Raw genomic sequence first — 12,067 nt, 5'->3', positions numbered from 1 at the left:
CTCGGGGTGATCAGCAAGCTAGCTGGTGGCAGGTTGATTACATTGGACCAATTCAATTATGGAAAGGGCAGCATTTTGTTCTTGCTGGAATAGACACTTCTTTTTTTAAAGACACTTACTCTTGATATGAATTTTCCTTCCCTGCACATGATGCTTCTGCCCAAACTACCATCTATGGACTTACAGAATGCCTTATCCAATGCCATGGCATTCCATTCAGCATTGCTTCTGATCAACGAACTCACTTCACAGCAAAAGAAGTGCAGCAATGGGCCCATTCTCATGGAATTCGCCAGTCTTACCATGTTCCCTACCATCTGGAAGCAGCTGGTTTGACAGACCATTGGAATGACCTTTTGGAGACTCAGTCTGTCAGATGCAATATCTGATTATTTTTGCTAATGTATAAATATAATTGATTTTTCATGTTGATCTTGTGTCCTATAACCTTGCTAAACCCTTAGGTCTAGTGTTTTTTTGGTGGACTCCATAGGATTTTCTATATAAGTAATCATGCTATCTATGCATGTAGGACAGTTTTACTTCTTCCTTTCTAAAATGTATGCTTTTCTTGCTTTTCCTTTCTTTATGCACTGACTAGAATCTTATACACAATGTTGAAAGTCAGTGGTGAGAGTAGACATCTCTATAATTCTCAGTGTACTTCCAAATGTTTCAAATGATTCACATTAAAATTTTTTTAATTCATGTCAAACTTAAAAGATACAATAGTACAAGTAACTTTTTTTCCCTGAACCATTTGAGATGATGTTTCATCAGTCCTGAATACTTCAGCGTGAGTCCTACCAAGTAGAGCATTCTTCTACATAACCACAGTTGAGCCATCAGAATCAGGCTGTATTGATCAATATCAGTATCATTGATATTGGATACATCACTACTATATAACCCACAGACCCTGTTCAAGTTTTTCCAATTGTACCCAAAATATCCTTCAGTGCAAAAGGATTCAGGCCAGAATCACATGTTGTATTTAGTTGTCATGTCACTTTATTCTTCAATATGCAACTTGTCTTGGTCATGGTCTTCCCTTGATTTTCCTGAACTTGACACTTTTAAAGATTATAGGCCAGTTATTTTGTAGAATGTTCCTCAATTGGGTATGTCTGGTATTTCCTCATGATTTGATTCAGATTACACATTGTTGTCAGGAACTACAACAGAAGTGATGTTGTTCTAATAGCATCCTATCAGTCTATATATTGTTTTGATTTGTCCCATTAACGGTAATTTTAGCAACTTTCATCCCATGGTTATGGTGATGTCTGCCAGGTTTCTCCACTATAAAATTATCCTTTTTCCTTTTGTAATTAATGAATATTTTGTGGGAAAGTACTTTGAGACTATGGAAATATCCTACTCCTCATCAAATTTTCATCCATTTGGTTTAGTATTCATTGATGTTTTGTGGCTTAATTATTACTGATGGCTTCTAAATGGCATTTTCTAATTCCATCATTTCTTCTACATTAATTAGTTGTCATTTTACCGAGAAACACTTTTTCTTCTTCCCATTTTATTAATTAACTTATTACTATCAGAATGACTCAGATTCCTGTTTTATTCAGTAGATTCTCATCTTTCACCGCTATTATTTAATTTGATGTTTAAATTGTCACGAATTTAGCCAGTGGGAGATCCTTCAAGCTCGCTTTTATATCCTTTTGAAATGATGTCCCCATCATTTTTTGGAAGCATAACTGACTTACAGTATTACATTAGTTTGAGGTGTACAACGTAGTGATTTGATAATTTTATACATTACAAAATGATCACCATAATAAGTCTAGTTACCATCTGTCACCATACAGAGGTATTATTGACTATGTTCCCCATGTTGTATATTATGTCTATGACTTATTTTATAAGTAACATATCCCCATCATTATTTGAGCATTCCAAACTTTGTCCTGGCACAACCATATATTTCAGGTTCATCTTGTACTTTCCCGCTCAGCCCCCAAATGAGCCCTTTTTCCAAGAAGCAATGGTTCTTTTCAGTGGAGAATTGGTATTTAGAAACCATAGATCAATGCTACAGAGTGTCACTATTTCCAGGTCCTTTCAGTGAACAGAATTAGGGGGAAATGTGCGTGTGTATATTTATACATTTCACCCTGATACCTCTAATTCTAACCTAATGTTAACAGGGTTCATTCCGATTTTATCCTTTTCCTAAGCTGAGGCCCTCTTCTGGCAGAAGAAACTGGCTCCCTTTATCCTCAATATGTTTATTTATTTCATGAATCCCATTTATATATAACTAATCTTCTGTTGCTGTTGCCGCCCATCCCTCCCCCGACCATGGATGCCTGCTTGAGCTCCAACACCCCATGCCAGGCTCCCACAGTGGTTCCCCCACATGGAATAGGAACCCTCTTTACCCTCCTCAGTCTCTAATGCACCACAATGGGCCACTGCTTCTGCTCATCTAACCGGACTCCTACATTCCCCACTTAATAGCTTTTAGGCTGAATTATTCAGGAAGGAAGGAGGGGGAAAGAAAGGAAGGTAAGAAGACAAGCGGGCTCATAATTACTTTTTAATTAAGGAGAAAAAAGGCCTCCAATCATTTTGATTCCTGACTGTCATTCACAGGAGTATTTTTGGCTACTCTTACCTGTGGCCAAAAGGAAATCAGGTTTCATTATCAAACTGAGTGTGGCTATCTGTGTCCATGATATTTTTAATAGTTTACATAGCTACACCAAAAAGAACCTTGTTTGAAGTTATTAGATATACAAATTCAGGGGACAAAATAGAATAGCTGGATCCAAGAGAGCTACCAGAGATTCAGTATTACTCTTTCATCTTTGACTAAGCTCCTCAGTACAGACTTCTAGCTGGAAGAATATGCCCCAGGCATTTATAGATAAGCCACGCCCTGCAGCTTTTTCACACTGAGTCAGGTTGAAGATTTAAGAGTTATCTCACAGGGAATGCCAGATCTGGACCTAAGATGGATGATAAATATTTTGCACCAATTCAGGAAGGCAGCAGTGTGAAAGAGCATGGGCTCTGAAACCAGACATTCGGGGTTCCAGTCCCTCCTATCATATTTACTAGAAGTAAAACCTTGCAAAAACTGCTCAGCCTCTTTGGGACTTAACATCTTCATTTCTAAAATGGAGCTTCTACTTCATAGGATTATTTAAGCAGATTAAGCAATACCCTTAAAACAGAGTCTGGCACTAGAGGTCGATTTGCCTTGAAACTAAAGACACTTTAAGTTTCAGGGGATCTAACTTGCACAGCCTACCCCCAAAGCCCTGTACTTAATTTTATATTTGTAATTTTTAAAAATTTTTCTTAAAGAGAATCCCCAAATTGTATAAACTTCAGGCCCTAGCCAACCTGGGTCTGTCTCTGTCTGGATGTAGTAAGTACTAGATAAAAGTTAGTTTTTATCACTTACATCAAATATTAAGAGTGGTCCTTTACGGTATTTTTAATTTTGTGCAGGTATTTTTGGTTTTGGTTTTTTTTTTGCTTTTAAGTTGCCCCACCTTGTAGAAAATAAACTACAAGTCATATTGTAGGATATTTCTTTCATTCATTCATCCATTAAAAAAAAATTTGAGTAGTTACTATGTCATGGGTGCTCTTGCGGCCAAGACTGACATGTACATAATTACAATGATACAGAAAGTGCTATAATAAATGGATGCATAGACACATAGAGGAAGGAACAACTAACTCTAGAGTAAGTTGACAAGTTCGGGCTTTTGACTGAAATATTTTAAAGGGTAAATACGAGATTTGGAGGGTAGAGGATTATTCAGTTTGAAGAAATAACACATTCAAAGGCCTTAATTCCTTCATTGAATAAATGTTTATCAAGGATCTACACTATGGCAGGCACTATTCTGGATGCTAAGGTACAGTGATGAACAAGTCAGGCCAACGGCTGGGCTTTCATGGAGCTTACACTCCACTAGGTAGGGTAATGTGATCGAGTGTTACGTGAGTGTATAAGTTTGTGTCCATTCCAAACCAAATGGAAGAGAGGCCTTTCTGAGAGGAAACATTTGAGGTGAGGCTTGAATGACAAGAAGGAGTCAGACATGAGAAGACTGGGGGCAGAGGCTTCACTCAAATGCAAGAACTATTAGTAGCAAAGGACCTAGAATAGCTAAAACCATTTTGAAAAAGAAAACAAAGTTGGAGGACTTACACAACCCAACTTCAAGACTTATATAGAGTTACAGTAATCAAGACAGTGTGGTTTTGGTGTAAAAATATATATATCAATGGAAGAGAAAAAACAATCTAGAAATAAACTTAACTGCATGTGGTCAACTGAATTTCAACAAAGGTGCCAAGTTAAATCAATGGAGAAAAGACAGTCTTTTCAAAAAGTGGTGCTGAAACAATTAGACATCTGTATGCAAAAACAGAAACACAACTCAGACCTTGTACCATGTGAAAAAGTCAACTTGAAATGAACAATAGACCTAAATACATAATCCAAAACTATAAAACTTCTATAAGAAAATATAACTGAAAGTATTCATAATTTGGGGTTAAGCAGAGATTTCTTAGCTAGGACATAAAAAAAAAAACCATAAAAAAACTGATAAATTTGGATTTCATCAAAATTAAAAATTTCTGTCTTCAAAAGATCCTGTTTAAAAAAATGAAAGAAAGAAAAAAAAAACCCACCAGCCGTGGACTGGGAGAAAATATATGAAAAACATGTATTTAATAAAGGACTGGCATCCAGAATACAAAAAAAGCTCTCACAACTCACTGAGAGAAAACAAACAACCTCATTTTAAAAATGGACAAAAGGTTTGAACATTTTACCAAATAAATAAAAAGATGCTGAATATGACAGCCCTTATGGAAATGCAAATTAAACCACAATGCTGTACCACCACACACTCAGTAGAATGGCTAAAATTAAAAACAAAGATAATACAAAGTGCTGGGGAGAATGAAGAGGAACTATATTGCTGGTAGGAATGCAAAATGATATACCCCATTTTGGAAAACAATTTGACAGTTTCTTATAAAGTTACATATACTTACCACATAACTCAGAAATCCCACTTCTGGGTATTTACCCAAGAGAAATAAAAACATCTGCCCACATATGCTCATGTACACATGAATGCTTGTGGCAGTTTTATTGTAAAAGCTCAAAAAAGGAAAATATCTAAATGTCTATCAACTGGTGAATAGATATACAAAGTATAGTCCATCTATATAATGAAATACTACTCAGCAATAAAAAAGAAAAATACATGCGACAACATGGATGACTCTCAAAAGCATTATGCGAAGTGAAAGAAGACAGACATAAAACTCCACATACTGTTTAATACCATTTAATGATATTCTGGAAAAGACAAAGCTATAGGGACAAGAATTAAATCAGTGGTTGCTAGGGGCTGTAGTAGTGGTGGTGGAGGGGACTGACTACAGAGGGCACAAGAGAACTAGTTGGGGTGATAGAAATGCCCTATATCTCAATTACGATGATTACATTATCATACACAACACCAAAACTCAACACACTGTACATTTAATAATGGTGAATTTACTATTAAATGGTTAATTATTCTTCAATAAGCCAGAATTTAAAAATAACCACCACTGGAAATGACTGTGGTTTTAAAATGTGTCCACAAATTCTACACTTGATCTTAGCCAAAAGGCTGAGAAACGGTATCTACACTTCAAAAGGTAGAGACTAATTCCACTCCCCTTTAGTGTGGGCTGGACTGACTGAGTTACACACTTCTAATAAACAGAATATGGCAGAAGGCGTGGTGTGTGACTTCTGAGAATAGGCTATAAAAGGCATTGCAGCTTTCTCCTTGTTCTCTCTTCGATCACTCATTTTGGAGGAAGTCAGGTACCATATTGTAAGCACCCTCACTAGCTTTATAGGGAAGCCCATATGATAAGAACCTGAGACTTCTTGCCAACAACCACTTGGGTGAGACATCTTGGAATCAAATCCTTGAGCCCCAGTCCTTGAGTCAACAGTACTACAGCCCTGGCCAATATCTTGTCTTCAACCCCCTGAGAAATACTGAGCCAAAGCCAACTAGCTAAGCCAGTCCTGAATTCTTGACCCACAGAAACTGTGAGATAATAAATATTTGTTGTTTTAAGCCACTAAGTCTGGGGTAATTTGTTGCACAACTATAGATACTAATATACTGAGATGAGGAGTAATATGAGGAGAAGTTGGAGAGGTAGACAGGGATCAGATCTTGTAAAGATTTAGAGGCATTGTGAGGACTTCAGATTTTATTCTAAAGCCATTAACAAGCCACTGGTGGTTTTATTCAGAAGAACAATCACAATTTCACTTTAAGTAATCATTTCACTATGAGGTGGTCAAGAATGGAGGCAGGGAGACCAGTTAGGAGGCTATTTCAGTAGTACAGGTGAGAGACAATGGTGGCTTAGACTAGGGTGGTGACAGTGGAGATGGATGTATAGAGTGAAGTAGAGGAATCAAAGATGAGCTTACAGATTTTTGGTTGAATAGTTGAAATGAGGATAACTGTAAAAGGAACATATTGGGAGAAGTGACGGATAAAACCAAGGCCTGAAGGAGTGTATAAGTATAATGTGTTTGAGAAACTGCAAATAGATTAATATGGTTGGAGTTTATGGTGATTGGATGGGAACAGAGTGGTGAGAAAGTTTGAAAAGGCCCTGTTCACCACTATAAAAATGTCTGAACTTTATCCAGTTAGCCACTGGAAGCCACTGAAAGATTTTTAAGCAGGAGAATGATGGATCAAATTCACACTTTAGGAAGATAACTAGCAGCAGCAATATAGAGTTTGGATTGAAGATGAGAGATATTGAAAACCAGAAGACATTCTGAGTAACTTTCTGATGTTTAGGAGACAGCATAGTACAGTAGAAAAACATAAATGGCTTTGAAGTCAGATGGACCCAAGTTCAAATCTTGGCATAGCAAGTTACCAGTTATTATGGGTTGAATTGTGTCCCCCCTCCAAATTCTTATGTTGAAGTCCTAACCCTCCAGTACCTCAGATGTGACCTTATTTGGAAACAGAGTCATTGCAGATGTAATTAGTTAAGATAATGTCATACTGGATTATGGTAAACCCCTTAATCCAGTACAACTGGTATCCTTATAAAAAGGGGAAATTGGGTCACAGACATGGATGCAGGGACAATGCCATCTGAATATGAAGGCATAAACCTATAAGTCAAGGAATGTGAAAGATTACCAGCAAACCAGTAGAAGCTAGGATAGAGGCATGGAACAGATTCTGCCTCACAGCCCTCAGAAGGAATCAACTCTGCTGACACCTTGATCTTGGACCTTTAGCTTTCAGAACTGTGAGATAATAAAATTCTATTAAGCCACTCAATTTGTGATACTTTGTTATGGCAGCCCTAGCAAACTAATATACCATCTGTGTGACCTTGGACAAATTATTTTATCTTGCTAATCTCTAGTATCCTAATCTGTAAAATGAGGGTAATTGTATCTATCTAATAGGGTGTCATGGGGATTAAATGAAATGGCATTTGCAAAACACCTGGCATTACATAAATACTATGTTACATTTGTGAAACACTAATGCTACCCACGGAAAATGGGACATTTTGGGGGAATTTTGGAAAGATTGACTACAACTATCAAAGTCATGCACAATACAACTTAAAAGGAACAAGATGGATAAAATGATCTTGAATCCCTTTTCCTGTTGGATTTCTTAGAGAGGAGTCCCAGGATTGTCTTGTTCTCTGTGAAAATGTGGCTTCTTCAGGGATAGAACACTAGTACAAGAACCAAAAGCACTCTCAAAGGCAGGAAGGTTGAGGCTCACTAACATCCTGTGGTGTGGTAAAGTTGGGAGGGGAAGGAGGTGGACAAAACTAGAGAAGAATGGGCCAGATGCCTTAGGCCTCCAGGTTTCCCAGCTCACTTCCTTAGGTAAAAGATTTAGGTTGGGGGTTGTCCTCTCCTTTGCTCTATAAGGGAAACCCAACAGAGGCCTCACCGGTCTCTGGAACGCCTAGTCCTTTCAAGCAGGGAGTCCTTTGCCAAAGCAAACAATCCCAGCTCTACGATTGTGCTCTGGCTGGGGTAGGGGAGAACAAAGATCCCTTTCTTTGCTTCCCCAACTCTATGGCTCCAGCCAAACGTACTGTTTACACAATCTTCCCTGGTGAAGAATTTGTTCCTTTTCTCTAGGTTACAGCTGGAAAAGATTGACTCCCTTGCCTTTTCCTTTCCCCAGACCCCTGGACAAGAAAAGTGTCCAATACCTGAAGCCTGCCACCCTCAGAAAAAAATGTCAGCACACTTAGGAGTTAACTCCAGGCCCTTTTGTGATGTGACAGAGAACCTCAAACTTTTAGTGGCAGAAAGCCTGTCTGGCTAGGAGAGGAAGTCTGGCTGGAGCAATCAAGAGCCTAGCTTGTCTTCATTCCAATTCTGTTTATCCCCCCCTTTCGCATTCCCCAAGGATTCCTAGGCTTTCCAAGGTCCCTTTCTAGGGGTGAATCAAATAATCAAAATTCGGGGCAGACTTGGGATCCTTCTTTAAAAAGATGATTAGGTGGGTAGGATTAAAATAATGTTTTCTAGTGAGAAAAGTTTTCTTTAGTCCCTAGTTTACTAACTCCAACAGCACGTATGTTTCTCTCAAGCCCCAAAACAAAACAAGGAGAAAAGGAAGCCCCAGAGTGGTGGAGTCTAATTTTAGCACTGGCAGAGAATCCTAGTGTTAAGTTACTCCTGGTAAATTGGCAACTAAGAAACAGCAGAGATAGAGACAATTTACAAGATCTAGGTCTCCAACAAGAGGTTTTAAAATCTAATTTCACTCATTTCTATGATATCTGCAGGAGGTACATCTCAAGGAAATGTGCCCATTTCACACAAGGGAAGGAACTTGAAGCACAAGAATTAACCAAAAGTGACTTGAACCCAGGATTCTTGGACTTTCAATCTGGTCAACTCCACAGGGCTAAGTTGCTTTCTGAAAATTTTATGGGTCTTTGCACTGTACAAATTTTCCCTGAGCTAAATCCCTACTGACTGTTCTCCTGTTGCTAAGGGAGTTATGGGCTAGGTGTTTGTTACCCTTTGCAGCTATGTTTTGGAAACTTAAAGTCCTTGCTCCAGCTGTTGGGAGATGGGGATGGAAAGGCCTTGGGGTACAAAGGGAATGCTAGTCGGCTAGGCTCAGATACCACACTTACACATACATACAAACACATCCCGCAACCACCCTCCCCAGCAAGATCTGCAGAGCTGGTTTCTGTAAAAGCAGCTACACAGTTCCTGGAAGGCTGTAATCCACAATAGTTAAAAATATCCATCTTGGGGGCAGAGCTAAGCCAACTAAGCTGAGCCTCCCCAGAAACCCAGGAAATGAACAGTGGGTAAAATGAACCCAGGGGTAGGCAAATGCTACCTATCTGCAAGATAACAACAGGGATGGTTGTAAGAAAAACAGATTAATCACCTTCACTGAGAAATCTAAAAAACACTGTCCAGATTTGTCTTTCCCGCTCGCCTTTAGCGTGATCCTGGCCCCCATTACCTTGTGGCATAATACAAAGAGCTTTGGTCATTGGTTTCTACTCTGTTCTATCACTTCCCAACTAACCTCGAGAACTAAGTCATGATTCTTGAATCTTAGTTTTCTCATCTGTTAAAACAAGGAAAAAATGTCTACTTCACACAAATGAAATAGCTATAGTAAAAGAGCACAGCATACAATTTTTGTTTAAACATCTTTCCTTGTTTAGCCTTCCTGAGTTAGGTTAGAGTCAATGAAGTGAGGAGGCAGAGGGCCAGGTAAGTCAACTTTTAAAGTTTCTTTTGGAAGACTGTACTTGTGTTAGCTTTCTGTTGCTATATAACAAATTACCACAAACTTAGTGATTTAAAACAAATTCCATTTATTATCTTACTGTTCTGTAGATCATAAATCCAGGCAGGTTTAATTACATTCTGTTTGGGGGCTCACAAATCCAAAGTCAAGGACTGGGCTGGGCTCTTACCTAGAGGCTCTAAGGAAGAATCCCCTTCCAAGCTTATTCAGGCTGTTGGCAGAATTCAGTTCCTTGCAGTTGTCGGACTGAGGTCCCATTTCCTTTCAGGCTGTTGGTTAGGGGATCAATTCCAGCTCTTAGAGGCCACTTACCAATCCTTGCATATGGTCCCCTCCATCTGTTAAGCCAGCAGTAGTGCATTGAATCCTTCCTTCAGATCTCTCTGATTTCTTTCTGCCACCAGTCTGAGAAAGCTCTTTGGTTTTAAGGGCTCGTGATTAGATCAGGTCCATGCAGATAATCTCCCTATCTTAGTCAACTGTGCCATGTAATGTAACATAACCACAGGTGTGATGACTCATCAAATTCACAGGTTCTGGAGATTAGAGCAGGACATTTTTTAGGGGATCACTTAAAAAAATTCTGCCTGCCACAGTACTTATTCAAAGGATGAAAGGAAATATCTTTTTTTGTGTAGGGAATGAAGAACAAAGTGGGAATAAACTATCTCTAACCATTTACACTAATAAGAGAATCCAAGCATCTGAGATGAGAGTCCTGACTTCATCCCTGGTATTCTATCCATCACATCTTCTGCCATCTCGTGAGTGGCTACTTTGGTCACAATGTACTAATACTCACAGTGTCTTGAGGTAAATGCTCAATAATAAAGACATTTTAAGGAATGCCTGGGGACTAAAAAAATCTCCCCATGTTTTAGTTTTTCCTCATCAAACAGTGTCAACACCAAGCTGTCCAACAATGTGTCCTAAGAATATGCGTTGGAAAACACATATTTTTAGATACGGCTCAAATAAGACAAACTTCATTGCTTAAAACTGGAGGACCAGGACAATATTCTCTGTACTCCTCTTCCTTTTTCTATTTCAGAATTCAACATGAATATTCCTTCACTTCATGTCTCTTCAGTGGAAGTAAGACACAAAGCAGCCTCTAGGTTCCCAGCCATCGACTTCAGCTAAATCAGCAGTGTTGTTCCTGAGCAGGTTTTTCATCCTGATGACCTACAAAGGCCTCAAACTAATAAAGCCATCCTGAAAAGGAGGCTAGAAACAGGTTCCTTATTACTGCTGTTTAGCATTTAGATGATTTTCAAAGGACATCACTTTCTTCTAATTAGGATGGCACTCCTCCCCTGATACTGAAGAAACACAACTGACTCAATGAAGATACTGAAGAGTAAGAAGAGGGAACCAAGGCTGCATCCCCCCTTCAGTATCCCTGGGTTTTATCTCTAGATGCTTTATGGCCAGACTTGCCAACCATAAAAGAGGGAGAAACGGTATAAAATGCCTGTAATAGGCTCTGAGCTTCATGGAGAATGAGAAAGCAAATTATAATCAATTTACATTAAACTTTGACGGCACCATCCTTTCCAAATACTCAAGGCACCTCTGTGTGTATGCATGGAATTCCTAGGATAAGAATTATTATCCCTATTTAGTAGATTGGGAGAAACTGAGGTCCTAGAGTTATTGATTAGTGATCTGCCCACCATCACAGTAGCCAGGGGTAGAAGGGAGATTAAACTAACATCCCTTGATTTCAAATCACATGAGCTTTCTAAAATTACAAGGGAAACAGAAAGCTTTCATTTCATAATGTTACCAAAGTTTGAAAGACCTTCAGAAAGTTTGCTCTTAGACCCTCTCTACTAACACATAGCACTCCTCTACCCCAGCTTGTTGACAACTTGGGTTGCCAATAATTATCTCTTGGGGCCTGAAACTAAGAGGATCCAGGTTGCCTTGACTCCTCCTGTAGAAATTTGCCTCCAACCTTCTTGCAAAACCATCTCATCATTCACCTCAAGAGAACAAGAACACGTGGGCCAACAGCTATGCTCTCTCCAAGCACCTGAGTTGTTAAGGAGTCAGCTAAATTCAATCCCAGAGAAAGGGCCAAGGAGAAAAATAAAACGCAGATGATTCGGATCTGATGTTTCAGTAAGGGGATTGGCAACAGAAGACTCCTACCAACGGTTCAAACCCAAGTGAACAGAACAAAGAGAGGGCTA

General features: G+C 38.9%; 1 pseudogene; it reads right to left on the bottom strand.

The window, feature by feature from the left end:
- Positions 1-5,538: 5,538 nt before the first annotated feature.
- LOC123619539 (U2 spliceosomal RNA) lies at positions 5,539-5,693 on the bottom strand (annotated as a pseudogene).
- Between the last annotated feature and the right edge of the window lie 6,374 nt (positions 5,694-12,067).

Source organism: Camelus bactrianus, chromosome 12 (assembly GCF_048773025.1).
Source record: "Camelus bactrianus isolate YW-2024 breed Bactrian camel chromosome 12, ASM4877302v1, whole genome shotgun sequence".
NCBI classification, from domain to species: domain Eukaryota; kingdom Metazoa; phylum Chordata; class Mammalia; order Artiodactyla; family Camelidae; genus Camelus; species Camelus bactrianus.
Note: the sequence above shows the minus strand (reverse complement) of the source record. Positions and strands in the feature narration are given on the sequence as shown.